We start from the raw sequence: 19,928 nt of genomic DNA, 5'->3' as shown, positions 1-19,928 counted from the left end.
AGGTGAACCCTAGTGTTCCTGATGCAGAAGCCCTGTTTAGAAGCGAACCCTAGTGTTCCTGATGCAGAAGCCCTGTTTAGAGATGAACCATAGTGTTCCTGATGCAGAAGCCCTGTTTAGAGATGAACCCTAGTGTTCCTGATGCAGAAGCCCCTGTTTAGAGGTGAACCCTAGTGTTCCTGATGCAGAAGCCCCTGTTTAGAGGTGAACCCTAGTGTTCCTGATGCAGAAGCCCTGTTTAGAGATTAACCCTAGTGTTCCTGATGCAGAAGCCCTGTTTAGAGGTGAACCCTAGTGTTCCTGATGCAGAAGCCCTGTTTAGAGGCGAACCCTAGTGTTCCTGATGCAGAAGCCCTGTTTAGAAGCGAACCCTAGTGTTCCTGATGCAGAAGCCCTGTTTAGAGATGAACCATAGTGTTCCTGATGCAGAAGCCCTGTTTAGAGATAAACCCTAGTGTTCCTGATGCAGAAGCCCTGTTTAGAGGCAAACCCTAGTGTCCCTGATGTAGAAGCCCTGTTTAGAGGTGAACTCTAGTGTTCCTGATGCAGAAGCCCTGTTTAGAGATGAACCATAGTGTTCCTGATGCAGAAGCCCTGTTTAGAGATTAACCCTATTGTTCCTGATGCAGAAGCCCTGTTTAGAGATAAACCCTAGTGTTCCTGATGTAGAAGCCCTGTTTAGAGGCAAACCTAGTGTCCCTGATGCAGAAGCCCTGTTTAGAGGTGAACTCTAGTGTTCCTGATGCAGAAGCCCTGTTTAGAGGTGAACCCTAGTGTTCCTGATGCAGAAGCCCTGTTTAGAGATTAACCCTAGTGTTCCTGATGCAGAAGCCCTGTTTAGAGGTGAACCCTATTGTTCCTGATGCAGAAGCCCTGTTTAGAGATGAACCCTAGTGTTCCTGATGCAGAAGCCCTGTTTAGAGGTGAACCCTAGTGTTCCTGATGCAGAAGCCCTGTTTAGAGGCGAACCCTAGTGTTCCTGATTCAGAAGCCCTGTTTAGAGGCGAACCCTAGTGTTCCTGATGCAGAAGCCCTGTTTAGAGATGAACCATAGTGTTCCTGATGCAGAAGCCCTGTTTAGAGGTGAACCCTATTGTTCCTGATGCAGAAGCCCTGTTTAGAGATGAACCCTAGTGTTCCTGATGCAGAAGCCCTGTTTAGAGGTGAACCCTAGTGTTCCTGATGCAGAAGCCCTGTTTAGAGGCAAACCCTAGTGTCCCTGATGTAGAAGCCCTGTTTAGAGGTGAACTCTAGTGTTCCTGATGCAGAAGCCCTGTTTAGAGATGAACCATAGTGTTCCTGATGCAGAAGCCCTGTTTAGAGATTAACCCTATTGTTCCTGATGCAGAAGCCCTGTTTAGAGATAAACCCTAGTGTTCCTGATGTAGAAGCCCTGTTTAGAGGCAAACCTAGTGTCCCTGATGCAGAAGCCCTGTTTAGAGGTGAACTCTAGTGTTCCTGATGCAGAAGCCCTGTTTAGAGGTGAACCCTAGTGTTCCTGATGCAGAAGCCCTGTTTAGAGATTAACCCTAGTGTTCCTGATGCAGAAGCCCTGTTTAGAGGTGAACCCTATTGTTCCTGATGCAGAAGCCCTGTTTAGAGATGAACCCTAGTGTTCCTGATGCAGAAGCCCTGTTTAGAGGTGAACCCTAGTGTTCCTGATGCAGAAGCCCTGTTTAGAGGCGAACCCTAGTGTTCCTGATTCAGAAGCCCTGTTTAGAGGCGAACCCTAGTGTTCCTGATGCAGAAGCCCTGTTTAGAGATGAACCATAGTGTTCCTGATGCAGAAGCCCTGTTTAGAGGTGAACCCTATTGTTCCTGATGCAGAAGCCCTGTTTAGAGATGAACCCTAGTGTTCCTGATGCAGAAGCCCTGTTTAGAGGTGAACCCTAGTGTTCCTGATGCAGAAGCCCTGTTTAGAGGCGAACCCTAGTGTTCCTGATTCAGAAGCCCTGTTTAGAGGCGAACCCTAGTGTTCCTGATGCAGAAGCCCTGTTTAGAGATGAACCATAGTGTTCCTGATGCAGAAGCCCTGTTTAGAGGTGAACCCTAGTGTTCCTGATGCAGAAGCCCTGTTTAGAGGCGAACCCTAGTGTTCCTGATGCAGAAGCCCTGTTTAGAGATGAACCCTAGTGTTCCTGATGCATAAGCCCTGTTTAGAGATGAACCCTAGTGTTCCTGATGCAGAAGCCCTGTTTAGAGATGAACCCTAGTGTTCCTGATGCAGAAGCCCTGTTTAGAGATGAACCCTGGTGTTCCTGATGCAGAAGCCCTGTTTAGAGATGAACCCTAGTGTTCCTGATGCAGAAGCCCTGTTTAGAGGCGAACCCTAGTGTTCCTGATGCAGAAGCCCTGTTTAGAGGCGAACCCTAGTGTTCCTGATGCAGAAGCCCTGTTTAGAGATGAACCATAGTGTTCCTGATGCAGAAGCCCTGTTTAGAGATGAACCCTAGTGTTCATAATGCAGAAGCCCTATTTAGAGATTAACCCTAGTGTTCATGATGCAGAAGCCCTGTTTAGAGGTGAACCCTAGTGTTCCAGATGCAGAAGCCCTGTTTAGAGATGAACCATAGTGTTCCTGATGCAGAAGCCTGTTCGACCACCTCATCGTATCGGTCCAGGGGGTACAGGGGTTTAGTGTCGGAGAAAGACTGGATCAGCGGCTCAATCTGGTAGAAGTCTGTCTCCTTCAAGGAAGAAAAGTACTTTATTGTCAACAGATTAATTTATTCTACACATAGGAATGGGTCAGATGCAGTGCAGCTCCCCTGGAACAGTTGAGGGGTTAAGTGGTTGGCTCAAGGGCACAACGGTAGGATTTTGTATCTAGGATACCGATACCAGCAACACAACCTTTGAAAGTTCACTCCCCAACAGATTTTGCCCAGTTGGTGCCCGAGATTCGAACCTGGCAACCCTCTGGTTGCTGGCCCGCCTCTCTAACCTCTAGGCTACCTTCTGCAGCAGATCCATCTCCGTTAAGTTGTAAGGTAACGTCAGCTCCAAGGAGCGGAGGAAGTTGAGGACGTAGCGGAACAAGGGGTCAGTTGATGAAGTAGTGTCATATTCCTATATCACACGGACAAAAAAGGTGTACAATTATCATGACGACCGAACAAAACACTTATCGAGGACATTTTACAGATAATAATGAATAGGTAGTTTACAGAAAAGTGACGTTTGACATGAAAAAAGGTCTACTAACATGGACTAACATTGCTAATGTGGCAATTGATACCTACAACATTCAGACTAGTAGTAGTAGTAGTTTTAAGAGTTATATGAAAAGTAATTTAGGGGCACATTGTTATAAACGGATTGTTCTATTTATCGTTATTGTGATAATTCAGTCAATTTATTGTGATATAAATTTATGTCTATATCGCCTCACCTCTAGTATGCAGGTATTGCCCCACCTCTAGTATGCAGGTATTGCCCCACCTCTAGTATGCAGGTATCGCCCCACGTCTAGTGTGCAGGTATCGCCCCACCTCTAGTGTGCAGGTATCGCCCCACCTCTAGTGTGCAGGTATCGCCCCACCTCTAGTGTGCAGGTATCGCCCCACCTCTAGTGTGCAGGTATCGTCCCACCTCTAGTGTGCAGGTATCGACACACCTCTAGTATGCAGGTATCGCCCCACCTCTAGTATGCAGGTATCGCCCCACCTCTAGTATGCAGGTATCGCCCACCTCTAGTATGCAGGTATCGCCCCACCTCTAGTATGCAGGTATCGCCCCACCTCTAGTATGCAGGTATCGCCCCACCTCTAGCATGCAGGTATCGCCCCACCTCTAGCATGCAGGTATCGCCACACCTCTAGTATGCAGGTATCGCCCACCTCTAGTATGCAGGTATCGCCCCACCTCTAGTATGCAGGTATCGCCCCACCTCTAGTATGCAGGTATCGCCACACCTCTAGCATGCAGGTATCGCCACACCTCTAGTATGCAGGTATCGCCCCACCTCTAGTATGCAGGTATCGCCCCACCTCTAGTATGCAGGTATCGCCCCACCTCTAGTATGCAGGTATCGCCACACCTCTCGTATGCAGGTATCGCCACACCTCTAGTATGCAGGTATCGCCCACCTCTAGTATGCAGGTATCGCCCCACCTCTAGTATGCAGGTATCGCCCCACCTCTAGTATGCAGGTATCGCCCCACCTCTAGTATGCAGGTATCGCCCCACCTCTAGTATGCAGGTATCGCCCCACCTCTAGTATGCAGGTATCGCCCCACCTCTAGTATGCAGGTATCGCCCCACCTCTAGTATGCAGGTATCGCCCCACCTCTAGTATGCAGGTATCGCCACACCTCTCGTATGCAGGTATCGCCACACCTCTAGTATGCAGGTATCGCCCCACCTCTAGTATGCAGGTATCGCCCACCTCTAGTATGCAGGTATCGCCCCACCTCTAGTATGCAGGTATCGCCCCACCTCTAGTATGCAGGTATCGCCACACCTCTAGCATGCAGGTATCGCCACACCTCTAGTATGCAGGTATCGCCCCACCTCTAGTATGCAGGTATCGCCCCACCTCTAGTATGCAGGTATCGCCCCACCTCTAGTATGCAGGTATCGCCACACCTCTCGTATGCAGGTATCGCCACACCTCTAGTATGCAGGTATCGCCCACCTCTAGTATGCAGGTATCACCCAGCTCTAGTGAGCAGGTATCACCCAGCTCTAATATACAGGTATCACCCAGCTCTAATATACAGGTATCACCCAGCTCTAATATACAGGTATCACCCAGCTCTAATATACAGGTATCACCCCAGCTCAACTATACAGGTATCACCCAGCTCTACTATACAGGTATCACCCAGCTCTAATATACAGGTATCACCCAGCTCTACTATACAGGTATCACCCAGCTCTACTATACAGGTATCACCCAGCTCTAATATACAGGTATCACCCAGCTCTAATATACAGGTATCACCCAGCTCTAGTGAGCAGGTATCACCCAGCTCTAATATACAGGTATCACCCAGCTCTAATATCCAGGTATCACCCAGCTCTAGTGAGCAGGTATCACCCAGCTCTACTATACAGGTATCACCCAGCTCTAATATCCAGGTATCACCCAGCTCTAGTGAGCAGGGTATGCATCCCTACGAGCTCTAATATTACAGGTATCACCCAGCTCTAGTGAGCAGGTATCACCCAGCTCTTAATATACAGGTATCACCCAGCTCTAGTGAGCATGTATCCCCAGCTCACTCTATACAAGTATCACCCAGCTCTACTATACAGGTAATCACCCAGCTCTAGTTAAGCAGGTAATCACCCAGCTCTAATATACAGGTAATCACCAGCTCTACTATAACAGGTCTCACCTCAGCTCTAGTGAGCAGGTATCACCCAGCTCTAGTGAGCAGGTATCACCCAGCTCTAATATACAGGTATCACCCAGCTCTAATATACAGGTATCACCCAGCTCTAGTGAGCAGGTATCACCCAGCTCAACTATACAGGTATCACCCAGCTCTACTATACAGGTATCACCCAGCTCTAGTGAGCAGGTATCACCCAGCTCTAATATACAGGTATCACCCAGCTCTACTATACAGGTATCACCCAGCTCTAGTGAGCAGGTATCACCCAGCTCTAGTGAGCAGGTATCACCCAGCTCTACTATACAGGTATCACCCAGCTCTAATATACAGGTATCACCCAGCTCTACTATACAGGTATCACCCCAGCTCAACTATACAGGTATCACCCAGCTCTACAAGTAATCTCTGAGTTCTTCCGCTTCCTTAATGAGAATGGTCGTGATTGGTTTTTCGACACCGATTGCCCTAGACTGTCTCGCAAAGAAACGCTCTGATTGGATCTGATCCTTTTACAGGACAAGTCGTCTCCCTCACACAGGAACAGTCAAAGATGGCGTCGATTAGGTTTTTCTTCGCTCCGGGAAGGTGTTTATACCTTTTTATTCAAAGTTCAGACAATTATATTGTTCAAATAAGGATGAGACCTTAACGAGAGCTATTTTCTTTCTTGTCTTGTGTAGAGTGCCGTTTCGGTGGTCCTGCGTAGAGAGTTCAGCAAGACCTCTCAGCGGCTGTGCAGTTGAGAACTAGCTAGCATCTTTGCTAATCTAGCTAATAACCTTCACCGCAGCTGTCAACTGTGTTCACTACTAGCAAGTGCTGTTAAGAAAAGCAGTCATAGCTTATACGGTAACATGTAGATTAAAGAAATCATGAAATGTTAACCAGTTTACGGGCTATGATGAACGTTGTGTCCATGTGGAATGTCAAGGCCTGACTTAGGCAATAGATCCGACCCGTTTACATCCAGCTGCGCTATCGTAGATTAAGACACCGCAGAGCCGGCACTATACATTTTTTGGAAAACTGGTTACCTCAATCCAGGTTTGAGAAATGTTGTACCCCCGTTGGCCATTATCCCAACTGTTACACCGAGAAGATTGAACGACTGATGGTTTTTAGGTAAACTGCCGTTTTGTCCTCGGCTGTAGTCACAGCAGCCATTTATTAAATGTCGAATGTATTTCATCTTGTATGTAATCAAATCGGGCATTTTTGTATGTACAGTAGTCTGATTCACTGTTTCGTGTATAGTCATTGATGTAGTCACATGTATGTCATTTTTGTTGTAGTCAATGTATGTCATATCTCCGCTCAAGATACTGCTGCCGATCTTCTTCTGTGGAATAACACCTCCAGATCCTCTATACCCCCCTAACACCATCCCCACTTTATTAAACAGTTCTGAAATCACATCGAGGTAGACAGAGAGATGGGAGAAACAGTATGACGTTTTGTAGTGGGATTGAACCCCGGTCTCTGGTGGGGAAGGAGTTATGTTGCTAGACCCCCGTCTCTGCACTAGTTTTGATCTTTAAAGCGACAGATTCTGCTTGTAATCAAAAGGGCTATATAAACGGAATCTATTATGATTTTATTATCAAGTCATTTTGTAATGTCACAACGTGTGTGTCTCTATTTCAGGTGAATGTCCGAGATGCGCTCAACCAGGCGATGGACGAGGAACTGGAGGGATGAGAGAGTCTTCCTTCTGGGTGAGGAGTGGCCCAGTATGATGAGCCTACAAGGTATGAGTCCACAATGACAACTACATGCAAATCGAGATGCTGATTTCAAAAGTTGTTTAAATAAATATACACTAACAAAAAATATAAATGCAACATGTAAAGTGTTGGTCCCATGTTTCATGAGCTGAAATTTTTAAAAATCCAGAAATGTTCCATAAGCACAAAAAAAAGCTTATCTTTCTCAAATTTTGTGAACAAATGTTTTACATCCCTGTTAGTGAGCAGTTCTCCTTTGTGCTCCGTGGTGGGGTATGGTATGGGCAGGCAAAAGATACAGACAATGGGAAAATGTTTTCGTTTTGCATTTTATCGATGGTGATTTGAATGCACAGAAAGACTGAGGTCCAATTGTGTGGCACATTTTTTAAAGGTATCTGTGACCAACAGATGCATGTGTATTCCCAGTCGTGTGAAATCCATAGATTAGGCCTAATTTATTTATTTAAATTGACTGATTTCCTCACATGAACTGTACCTCATAAAATCAATGAAATTGTTGCGTTTATTTTCGTTCAGTATATTTGTTCTGCTATATTTGTTATTGTATATGTATTTTGTATGTATTTTGTTCCATGATATTATTGTTTACAATATATTTGAAATGTATTTTGTTCAAACTGATCATTTTGACTAGTTGATTGGTGTTTTTCTCCTGACTTTTGTGAATTTGTAGGTGAGGCAGGGGACTGTGAAGAAATACGGAGACACGAATCATCGACACGCAATCACAGAGGTAAAACAAACGCACTGTAAACAAGACAATGCTGTTTTGTTTCTTTTTTGTGTGTTGCGACCCTAAACGTGATGGCTCTAGAACGTGTTGCGACCCTAAATGTATGGGCTCTAGAACGTGTTGCGACCTAAATGTGATGGGCTCTAGAACGTGTTGCGACCCTAAATGTATGGCTCTAGAACTTGTTGCGGCCCTAAATGTGATGGGCTCTAGAACGTGTGCGACCCTAAACGTGATGGGCTCTAGAACGTGTTGCGGCCCCTAAATGTGATGGGCTCTAGAACGTGTTGCGAACCCTAATGTGATGGCTCTAGAACGGGTTGCGACCCTAATGTGGGCTCTAGAACGTGTTGCGGTCCTAATGTAATGGGCTCTAGAACGTGTTGCGGCCCTAATGTGATGGGCTCTAGAACGTGTTGCGGCCCTAAATGTGATGGGCTCTAGAACTTGTGCGGCCCTAAATGTAATGGGCTCTAGAACGTGTTGCGACCCTAAATGTGTGGGCTCTAGAACGTGTTGCGGCCCTAAATGTGATGGGCCTAGAACGTGTTTGCGGCCCTAATGTGATGGGCTCTAGAACGTGTTGCAACCCTAATGTGATGGACCTGGAACGTGTTGCGGCCCTATGTGATGGCTCTGGAACGTGTTGTAACAGATGCATTTTCTCCCTTACAGAGGGCTTTGCAGGCATTGCCGTTGGTGCGGCATTCGTAAGTCAATTAGTATTGTTATTATAATGGATCTATGGAAATGTCCTATTCTTATAGAAAGTATCATTGTACAAGCTATCTTCACTACCCAATTTGAATGTCTGTTCGTGTTAGGAAGATGAGACTTCTCATTAAGGGCATACCAAATGGCACCCTACCCCCTACATAGTGCACCCTACCCTCTACATAGGCATCTACTATACACCCTCACATAGGGCACCCTACCCCCTATATAGGGCATCCTACATAGGGCACCCTGCAATCTACATAGGGCACCCTGCATCCCTACATAGGGCACCCTGCCCCCTACATGCATCCTACATAGGGCACCCTGCATCCTACATAGGGCACCCTGCATCCTACATAGGGCATCCTACATAGTGCACCCTGCTCCCTACATAGGGCGCCCTGCCCCCTACATAGGGCATCCTACATAGTGCCCCTACCCCCTACATAGTGCACCCTACATAGTGCACCCTACCCCCTACATAGTGCACCCTACCCCTACATAGGCACCCTACCCCTTACATAGGCACCCTGCATCCTACATAGGGCACCCTGCATCCTACATAGGGCACCCTGCTCCTACATAGGGCACCCTGCATCCTACATAGGGACCCTGCATCCTACATAGGGCACCCTGCATCCTACATAGGGCACCATACCCCCTACATAGGGCACCCTACCCCCTACAATGGCACCCTACCCCTACATAGTGCACCCTACATAGGGCACCCTGCCCCTACGTAGGGCACCCTACCCCTACGTAGTGCACCCTACCCCCTACATAGTGCACCCTGCCCTACATAGGCCCCCTACATAGTGCACCCTACCCACCTACATAGTCACCCTACATAGTGCGCCCTGCCCCTACATAGTGCACCCTACTCCCTACATAGTGCAATACTTTTGACCAGAGCCTTATGGCCCTAGGAAAAAGTACACAATATAGTACTAGACTCAACCATCTTCTCCTCCTTGTTTCCAGGCTGGGTTGAGGCCAATCTGTGAGTTCATGACCGGAACTTTTCCATGCAAGCCATCGACCAGGTAATCAACTCAGCTGCTAAGACCTACTACATGTCAGCCGGAGCCCAGCCTGTCCCCATTGTGTTCCGTGGTCCCAACGGCTCCTCGGCAGGTAAATAAACAAACATCTATGCCAGTTGTTTTCCCCAATCCTGGTCCTTGGGACGTATTGCCCTCGCGCTAACACACCTGTTAGCAAAGGCTTGAATGAAATGATTAGTTTAATCAAGTGTCTTCGTGCTAGGGAAAAACACTACATCTCTTTGGATCGCATGGGGAAACACTAGCGTCTCTTTGGATTGGCATGGGGAAACACTAGCGTCTCTCTCTTTGGATCGGCATGGGGAAACACTAGCGTCTCTCTCTTTGGATCGGCATGGGAACACTAGCGTCTCTCTCTTTGGATCGGCATGGGGAAACACTAGTCGTCTCTCTTTGGATCGGCATGGGGAAACACTAGCGTCTCTCTCTTTGGATTGGCATGGGAAACACTAGCGTCTCTTTGGATCGGCATGGGGAAACACTAGCGTCTCTTTGGATCGCATGGGAAACACTAGCGTTCTCTCTTTGGATGGCATGGGAAACACTAGCGTCTCTTCTTTGGATCGGCATGGGGAAACACTAGCGTCTCTTTGGATCAGCATTGGGAAACACTAGCGTCTCTTTCTTTGGATCGCATGGGGAAACACTAGCGTCTCTTTCTTTGGATCGGCATGGGAAACACTAGCTTCTCTTTGGATCAGCATGGGGAACCACTAGCGTCTCTCTCTTTGGATCAACATGGGGAAACACTAGCGTCTCTTTGGATCGGCATGGGGAAACACTAGCGTCTCTTTCTTTGGATCGGCCATGGGGAAACACTAGCGTCTCTTTCTTTGGATCGGCATGGGGAAACACTAGCGTCTCTTCTTTGGATCGCATGGGAAACACTAGCGTCTCTTTCTTTGGATCGGCATGGGGAAACACTAGCGTCTCTTTGGATCGGCATGGGGAAACACTAGCGTCTCTTTCTTTGGATCGCATGGGAAACACTAGCGTCTCTCTTTGGATCTGCATGAGGAAACACTAGCGTCTCTCTCTTTGGATCGCATGGGGAAACACTAGCGTCTCTTTGGATCGGCATGGGGAAACACTATGGCTCTCTCTTTGGATCGGCATGGGGAACACTAGCGGCTCTTTGGATCGGCATGGGGAAACACTAGCGTCTCTTTGGATCGGCATGGGGAAACACTAGCGTCTCTTTGGATCTGCATGGGAAAACACTAGCTGTCTCTCTTTGGATCGGCATGGGGAAACACTAGCGTCTCTCTTTGATCGCATGGGGAAACACTAGCTCTCTCTCTTTGGATCGGCATGGGAAACACTAGCGTCTCTTTGGATCGGCATGGGGAAACACTAGCGTCTCTCTCTTTGGATCGGCATGGGGAACACTAGCGTCTCTCTCTTTGGATCTGCATGGGGAAACACTGAGCGTCTCTTATTTTCTTCTGGGATAGTTGAAATGTCGTTGGGTAAAGAATGTTATTTTGGTTCCTCTGTCTGCAGGTGTGGCGCCCAACACTCCCAGTGTTTTGCTGCCTGGTACGGCCACGGCCCCGGCCTCAAAGTAATCGTCCCTGGAGCGCTGAGGACGCCAGAGGACCCCTCAAAGCAGCTATCAGGGACAACAACCCTGGTGAGCAATAACCTTTACCAAATGCCTCCATTCCCTATATAGTGCACTACTTCTGGGGACTAGGGTCCATTTTGTCTTTCCATGTTCCTTGCATCTTATCTCCCCGCTACCTCAAAGTTTTGGAGATCAAGTGAGCTCCAAAAGTATTGGGACAGTGACACATTTTGTGTTTTGTCTCTGTACTCCAGCACTGAGTGAAAGTTACAAACGCACAAATCTCAAACCCACAAGACATGCTAAACTCTCACAATAACAAGGGAGGTTAGCATTTTATATCATATCCCCAAACATGCTAACCTCTCACCATTACAATAACAGGGGAGGTTAGCATTTTATATCATACCACCAAGGACATGCTAACCTCTCACCATTACAATAACAGGGGAGGTTAGCATTTTTATATCATACCCCCAAGACATGCTAACCTCTCACCATTACAATAACAGGGGAGGTTAGCATTTTATATCATACCCCCAAGACATGCTAACCTCTCACCATTACAATAACAGGGGAGGTTAGCATTTTTTATCATACCCCCAAGACATGCTAACCTCTCACCATTACATAACAGGGGAGGTTAGCATTTTATATCATATCCCCAAGACTGCTAACCTCTCACCATTACAATAACGGGGAGGTTACCTTTTAATATCCCCCCCAAGACATGCTAACCTCTCACCATTACAATAACAGAGGAGGTTAGCATTTTATATCATACCCCCAAGACATGCTAACCTCTCACCATTACAATAACAAGGGAGGTTAGCATTTTATATCATACCCCCAAGACATGCTAACCTCTCACCATTACAATAACGGGGAAGTTAGCATTTTATATCATACCCCCAAGACATGCTAACCTCTCACCATTACAATAACAGGGGAGGTTAGCATTTTTAATCATACCTCCAAGACATGCTAACCTCTGACCATTACAATAACAGAGGAGGTTAGCATTTTATATCATACCCCGACATGCTAACCTCTCACCATTACAATAACAGCGGAGGTTAGCATTTTATATCATAACCCCAAGACATGCTAACCTCTCACCATTACAATAACAGGGAAGTTAGCATTTTATATCATACCCCCAAGACATGCTAACCTCTCACCATTACAATAACGGGGAGGTTAGCATTTTATATCATACCTCCAAGACATGCTAACCTCGACCATTACAATAACAGAGGAGGTTAGCATTTTATATCATACCCCAAGACATGCTAACCTCTCACCATTACATAAACAGGGGAGGTTGCATTTTATTCATACCCCAAGACATGCTAACCTCTCACCATTACCAATAACAGGGGAGGTTAGCATTTCATATCATACCCCAAACATGCTAACCCTCCACCATTACAATAACAAGGGAGGTTAGCATTTTATATCATACCCCAAGACATGCTAACCTCTCCACATTACAATAACAGGGGAGGTTAGCATTTTATATCTACCCCAAGACATGCTAACCTCTCAATTACAATAACAGGGAGGTTAGCATTTTATATCATACCCCCAAGACATGCTAACCTCTCACCATTACAATAACAGGGGAGGTTAGCATTCATATCATCCCCCAAACATGCTAACCTCTCACCATTACAATAACAGGGGAGGTTAGCATTTTATATCATACCCCAAGACATGCTAACCTCTCACCATTACAATAACAGGGAGTTAGCATTTTATATCATACCCCCAAGACATGCTAACCTCTCACCATTACAATAACAGGGGAGGTTAGCATTTCATATCATACCCCCAAGACATGCTAACCTCTCACCATTACAATAACAGGGGAGGTTAGCATTTTATATCATACCACCAAGGACATGCTAACCTCTCACCATTACAATAACAGGGGAGGTTAGTATTTTATATCATACCCCCAAGACATGCTACCTCCTCACCATTACAATAACAGGGGAGGTTAGCATTTTATATCATACCCCAAGACATGCTAACCTCTCACCATTACAATAAACAGGGAGGTTAGCATTTTATATCATACCACCAAGGACATGCTAACCTCTCACCATTACAATAACAGGGAGTTAGCATTTTATATCATACCCCCAAGACATGCTAACCTCTCACCATTACAATAACAGGGGAGGTTAGCATTTTATATCATAACCCCAAGACATGCTAACCTCTCACCATTACAATAACAAGGGAGGTTAGCATTTTATATCATATCCCCAAGACATGCTAACCTCTCACCATTACAATAACAGGGAGGTTAGCATTTTATATCATATCCCCAGACATGCTAACCTCTCACCATTACAATAACAAGGGAGGTTAGCATTTTATATCATAACCCCAAGACATGCTAACCTCTCACCATTACAATAACAGGGGAGGTTAGCATTTTATATCATACCCCCAAGACATGCTAACCTCTCACCATTACAATAACAGGGGAGGTTAGCATTTTATATCATACCTCCAAGCACTGCTAACCTCTGACCATTACAATAACAGAGGAGGTTAGCATTTTATATCATACCCCAAGACATGCTAACCTCTCACCATTACAATAACAGGGAGGTTAGCATTTTATATCATACCCCCAAAGACATGCTAACCTCTCACCATTACCAATAACAGGGGAGGTTAGCATTTCAATATCATACCCCCAAGACATGCTAACCTCTCACCATTACCAATAACAGGGGAGGTTAGCATTTCATATCTACCCCCAAGACATGCTAACCTCTCCCATTACAATAACAGGGGAGGTTAGCATTTTATATCTACCTCCAGACATGCTAACCTCTCACAATTCAATGACAGGGGAGGTTAGCATTTTCTGCGAGGTATGATATTTGTCTAACCTTCTCACTCATAATTTATTCATGCTTCATTCAGGATTATCCGTAACCGTGGTAGCGTCCACAATGTATAAGTGTTTAGAAGAATGTAGAAACATTCTATTATTTTATAGTAAAGTGACTCCAAAATGACACACTACATTATTTACCATTTAATTTCTATTGTGGACATATAATCCTGAACACAACCAAAACAAACCGCAAATTCCCATCAAGTTTGTAAAGTCACATCTTGCTGTAGTCGTTGCCTGCTAGGAATATGGGCCAAATACTACCCTCTGACTACTTTAATACACATATAAGTGATATTGGCCCAATATTTTGGTCCCCTTAAATGGGGGTACTATGTACCAAAAGTCCCTCATGATGCACTTTACCTCAGTACAGAGACAAAACAACAGAGTACAGAGACAAAACAACAGAACATTTCACTGTTCCAATACTTTGAGCTCACTGTAGTACAGTTTAGTTCATCACACATGGTGTACGACATTGGTACCAAGAGCTGGACCACAGTCCACAGTCCATACCTAATTAACCATAAAGGTGTGGTCCCTAGGAGGTGGTGGTCCCTAGGAGGACGCCCCAGGTCCCTAGGAGGTGGTGGTCCCTAGGAGGACCCCCAGGTCCCTAGGAGGTGGTGGTCCCTAGGAGGACGCCCCGGGGTCCCTAGGAGGTGGTGGTCCCTAGGAGGTGGTCCCTAGGAGGACGCCCCCCAGGACCCTAGGAGGACCCCCGGGGTCCCTAGGAGGTGGTGGTCCCTAGACGCCCCGGGTCCCAGGAGGGTGTGTCCCTAGGAGGTGGTGGTCCCTAGGAGGACGCCCCGGGTCCCTAGGAGGTGGTGGTCCCTAGGAGGACGCCCCGGGTCCCTAGGAGGTGGTGGTCCCTAGGAGGTGGTGGTCCCTAGGAGGACGCCCCGGGTCCCTAGGAGGTGGTGGTCCCTAGGAGGACGCCCGGGTCCCTAGGAGGTGGTGTCCCTAGGAGGACGCCCCGGTCCCTAGGAGGTGGTGGTCCCTAGGAGGACGCCCCGGGTCCCTAGGAGGTGGTGGTCCCTAAGACGCCCCGGTCCCTAGGAGGTGGTGGTCCCTAGGAGTGGTGCCCTAGAGGACGCCCCGGGTCCCTAGGAGGTGGTGGTCCCTAAGAGTAACGCCCCGTCCCTAGGAGGTGGTGGTCCCTAGGTGGTGTCCCTAGGAGGACACCCCGGGTCCCTAGGAGGTGGTGGTCCCTAGGAGGTGGTGGTCCCTAGGAGGACGCCCCGGGTCCCTAGGAGGTGGTGGTCCCTAGGAGAACGCCCGGGTCCTAGGTGGTGGTCCCTAGGAGGTGGTGGTCCCTAGGAGGTGTTGGTCCCAGGAGAACGCCCCGTCCCTAGGAGTGGTGGTCCCTAGGAGGTGATGGTCCCTAAGAGAACGCCCCGGTCCCTAGGTGTGGTCCTAGGTGGTGGTCCCTAGGAGGACACCCCGGGTCCCTAGGAGTGGTGGTCCCTAGAGGACCCCCGGGTCCCTAGGAGGTGGTGGTCCCTAGGAGGACGCCCAGGTCCCTAGGAGGTGTGGTCCTTAGGTGGTGGTCCCTAGAGGACGCCCCGGGTCCCTAGGAGGTGGTGGTCCCTAGGAGGTGGTGGTCCCTAGGAGGACGCCCCGGGGTCCCTAGGAGGTGGTGGTCCCTAGGAGGACGCCCCAGGTCCCTAGAGGTGGTGGTCCCTAGGAGGTGGTGGTCGAGGATGAGAGGGGTCACTGTAGATCTGCTCATTAGTGTAGACATTTAAGTTCCTGTGCTGTAACCACGGTGACGCGTGCTAATCGAAAACCCTTTATGCATTTTTCCTTCAACAGTGGTGTTCCTGGAGAATGAGCTGATGTATGTTGTGCCCTTTGACCTGTCTGAGGAGGTTATGCATAAAGACTTTGTCTTACCTATTGGAAAGGCAAGGTAGAAAACAAGGTAAGTAGCAAGAGCTGGAGAGAAGGAATTTACATATTTTTTATATATGTAAATGTTCATTGTAACATCCCCTGTTAAAACATTGACATAATTGGTAATTTCATTGACATAATTGACATTTCATTGAGATAATTGGTCATTTCCTTAAATCTTTTCAGATGTAGCATTGTTAGCAAATTGCATCGTTGATAAAACAAATTAGCATGATGTCTTAATTGAGATCTACATAGGCTGCGTCCCAAATCTGGTCAAAGGTAGTTTACAAAAGGAGCCATTTGAGTTTGCACAGTGTTACAGATAGCCTTCAGAAAGTATTCACACTTCCTGACTCTTCCACATTTTGATGTTACAGCCTGATTTTACATTCTGTTACTTTACAGCTTTACTCATCAATCTACACACAATATCCCTAAATGACAAAGAAAAAACTTTTTCCAAAATGTTTGCTAATTTATATATTTTTAAACAAACTGAAAATCACATTTACATAAGTATTCAGACCCTTTTATTACTTGGTTGAAGCACTTTGGCAGCGATTTCAGCCTTTAGTCGTCTTGCGTATGACGCTACAAGCTTGGCACACCTGTATTTGGGGAGTTCTTCTCTGCAGATCCTCTCAGCTCGTTCAGGTTGGATTGGGAATGTCGCCACAGATATTTTCAGGTCTCTTAAAAGATGTTTGATCGGGTTCAAGTCCGGGCTCTGGCTGGGCCACTCAAGGACCTTCAGTGACCTTCAGTGACCCGAAGCCACTCCTGCGTTGTCTTGGCTGTGTGCTTAAGGTCATGTGTCCTGTTGGAAGGTGAACCTTCGCCCCAGTCTGAGGTCCTGAGCGCTCTGGAGCAGGTTTTCATCAAGGATCTCTCTGTACTTTGCCCTGTTCATCTTTCCCTCGATCCTGACTAGTCTCCCAGTCCCTGATGTTGAAAAACATCCCCAGCATGATGCTGCCACCACCATGCTTCGCCGGAGGGATGGTGCCAGGTTTCCTCCAGACGTGATGAATATAATAGAGGCCAGAGAGTTCAGTCTTGGTTTCATCAGACCAGAGAATCTTGTTTCTGATGGTCTAGAGTCTAGGTGCCTTTTGGCAATCTTCAAGTGGGCTGTCATGTGCCTTTTACTGAGGAGTGGCTTCCACCTGGCCACTCTACCATAAAGGCCTGATTGGTGGAGTGCTGCAGAGATGGTTGTCCTTCTGGAAGGTTCTCCCATCTACACAGAACTTTAAAGCTCTGTCAGAATGACCATCGGGTTTTCTTGGTCACATCCCTGACCAAGACACTTCTCCCCAATTGCTCAGTTTGGCCGGGCGGCCAGCTCTAGGAAGAGTCTTGGTGGTTCCAAACGTATTCCATTTTAGAATGATGGAGGCCACTGTGTTCTTGGGACCTTAAACTGCTGCAGAAATGTTTTAATACCCTTCCCCAGATATGTGCCTCGACACAATTATGTCTAGAGCTCTACAGACAATTCCTTTAACCTCATGGCTTGGTTTTGCTGACCTGCACTGTCAACTGTGGGACCGTATATAGACATGTCTGTGCCTTTCCAAATCATGTCCAGTCAATTGAATTTACCACAGGTGGACCCAATCAAGTTGTAGAAACATCTCAAGGACGATCAATGGAAACAGGATGCACCTGAGCTCAATTTCGAGTCTCATAGAAAAGGGTCTGAATACTTATGTAAATAAGGTATTTCTGTTTTTTTATGTTGAGTACATTTGCAAAAATGTCTAAACCTGTTTTTTCTTTGTCATTATGGGGTATTGTGTGTGTAGATTGACGAGGAACTTTTTTTTTTAATCAGTTTTCGATAAGGCTGTAACGTAACAATGTGGAAAAAGTCAAGGGTCTGAATACTTTCCCGAATGCACCGTATGTTGAAATCAGTTTGTAACAACAACAAAATGTGGAATAAGTCAGGGCTATGGCTACATTCTGAAGCATGCAAAAACGTTTGTACCCAACCATTGTGTGTTTTCGTCAGGAACCCACATACATCTCGTGTCACATTCCCGGTGTGTGGGTTTCTGCCTGGACGCAGCCGCCGTCCTGGCTAAAGAGGGGGTTGAATGTGAGGTGAGTGTCGTCCTTTAAGTATGTGGTCAAACAACAGATTTTTATTGTTTGTATAAACTAAATGCTCTTGCATTGTCACTACTTTCTATCTATTGTTGAATACATCTCCACTTACAAATAAGGATTGAGGTTGGAATCAGTGAGTTTTAAATTCAAAGTTTGAAATTGTACATGTGGCATAGGGTAGTCTAGGGTAGTCTAATCTAGGGTAGTCTAGGGTAGTCTAATCTAGGGTAGTCTAGTCTAGGGTAGTCTAATCTAGGGTAGTCTAATCTAGGGTAGTCTAATCTAGGGTAGTCCTAATCTAGGGTAGTCTAGGGTAGTCTAATCTAGGGTAGTCTAATCTAGGGTAGTGTAGTCCTAATCTAGGGTAGTCTAATCTAGGGTAGTCTAATCTAGGGTAGTGTAGTCTAATCTAGGGTAGTCTAATCTAGGGTAGTCTAATCTAGGGTAGTCTAATCTAGTGTAGTCTAATCTAGGGTAGTCTAATCTAGGGTAGTCTAATCTAGTGTAGTCTAGGGTAGTCTAATCTAGTGTAGTCTAGGGTAGTCTAATCTAGTGTAGTCTAGGGTAGTCTAATCTAGGGTAGTCTAATCTAGGGTAGTCTAATCTAGGGTAGTCTAATCTAGGGTAGTCTATCTAGTGTATCTAATCTAGTGTAGTCTAATCTAGTGTAGTCTAGGGTAGTCTAATCTAGTGTAGTCTAACTAGTGTAGTCTAATCTAGGGTAGTCTAATCTAGGGTAGTCTAATCTAGGTTAGTCTAATCTAGGGTTCTAATCTAGGGTAGTCTAATCTAGGGTAGTCTAATCTGGTAGTCTAATCTGGTAGTCTAATCTAGGGTAGTCTAATCTAGGGTAGTCTAGGGTTAGTCTAATCTAGGGTAGTCTAATCTAGGTTAGTCTAATCTAGGGTAGTCTAATCTGGGTAGCTAATCTAGTGTAGTCTAATCTAGGGTAGTCTAATCTAGGGTAGTCTAATCTAGTGTAGTCTAATCTAGGGTAGTGTAGTCTAGTCTAGGGTAGTCTAATCTAGGGTAGTGTAGTCTAATCTAGGGTAGTCTAATCTAGTGTAGTCTAATCTAGTGTAGTCTAGGGTAGTCTAATCTAGGGTAGTCTATCTAGTGTAGTGTAGTCTAGGGTAGTCTAATCTAGGGTAGTCTAATCTAGGGTAGTCTAATCTAGGGTAGTCTAGTAGTCTAATCTAGGGTAGTCTAATCTAGTGTAGTCTAATCTAGTGTATGTCTAGGTAGTCAATCTAGGGTAGTCTAATCTAGGGTAGTCTAATCTAGGGTAGTCTATCTAGGGTAGTCTAATCTAGTGTAGTCTAATCTAGTGTAGTCTAATCTAGTGTAGTCTAGGGTAGTCTAATCTATTGTAGTCAATCTAGTGTAGTCTAATCTAGTGTAGTCTAGGTAGTCTAATCTAGTGTAGTCTAGGGTAGTCAATATCTAGTGTAGTCTAGGGTAGTCTAGGGTAGTCTAGTGTAGTCTAATCTAGTGTAGTCTAGTTCTAGTGTAGTCAATTATGTAGTCTAATCTAGTGTAGTCTATCTAGTGTAGTCTAATCTAGTGTAGTCTAATCTAGTGTAGTCTAATCAGTGTAGCTAATCTAGGTAGTCTAATCTAGGGTAGTCTAATCTAGGGTAGTCTCCTAAAAATCATAGGGTAGTCTAATCTAGTGTAGTCTAGGGTAGTGTCAAGTCTAGGTATAGTCTAATCTAGTGTAGTCTAATCTAGTGTAGTCTAAATCTAGTGTAAGTCTAATCTAGTGTAGTCTAGGGTGTCTAATCCTAGTGTAGTCTAGGGTAGTCTAGGGTAGCTAATCT

The 19,928-nt window shown here is 46.2% G+C and overlaps 1 pseudogene; it reads left to right on the top strand.

The window, feature by feature from the left end:
* Window positions 1–4,295: 4,295 nt before the first annotated feature.
* LOC120037972 lies at window positions 4,296–16,010 on the top strand (annotated as a pseudogene).
* The last annotated feature ends 3,918 nt before the right edge of the window (window positions 16,011–19,928 follow it).

Source organism: Salvelinus namaycush, unplaced genomic scaffold (genome assembly GCF_016432855.1).
Source record: "Salvelinus namaycush isolate Seneca unplaced genomic scaffold, SaNama_1.0 Scaffold20, whole genome shotgun sequence".
In the NCBI taxonomy this organism is placed as follows: Eukaryota; Metazoa; Chordata; class Actinopteri; order Salmoniformes; family Salmonidae; genus Salvelinus; species Salvelinus namaycush.
The sequence above is the reverse complement of the archived record's forward strand: the minus strand, read 5'-3'. Positions and strand labels throughout refer to the sequence as shown.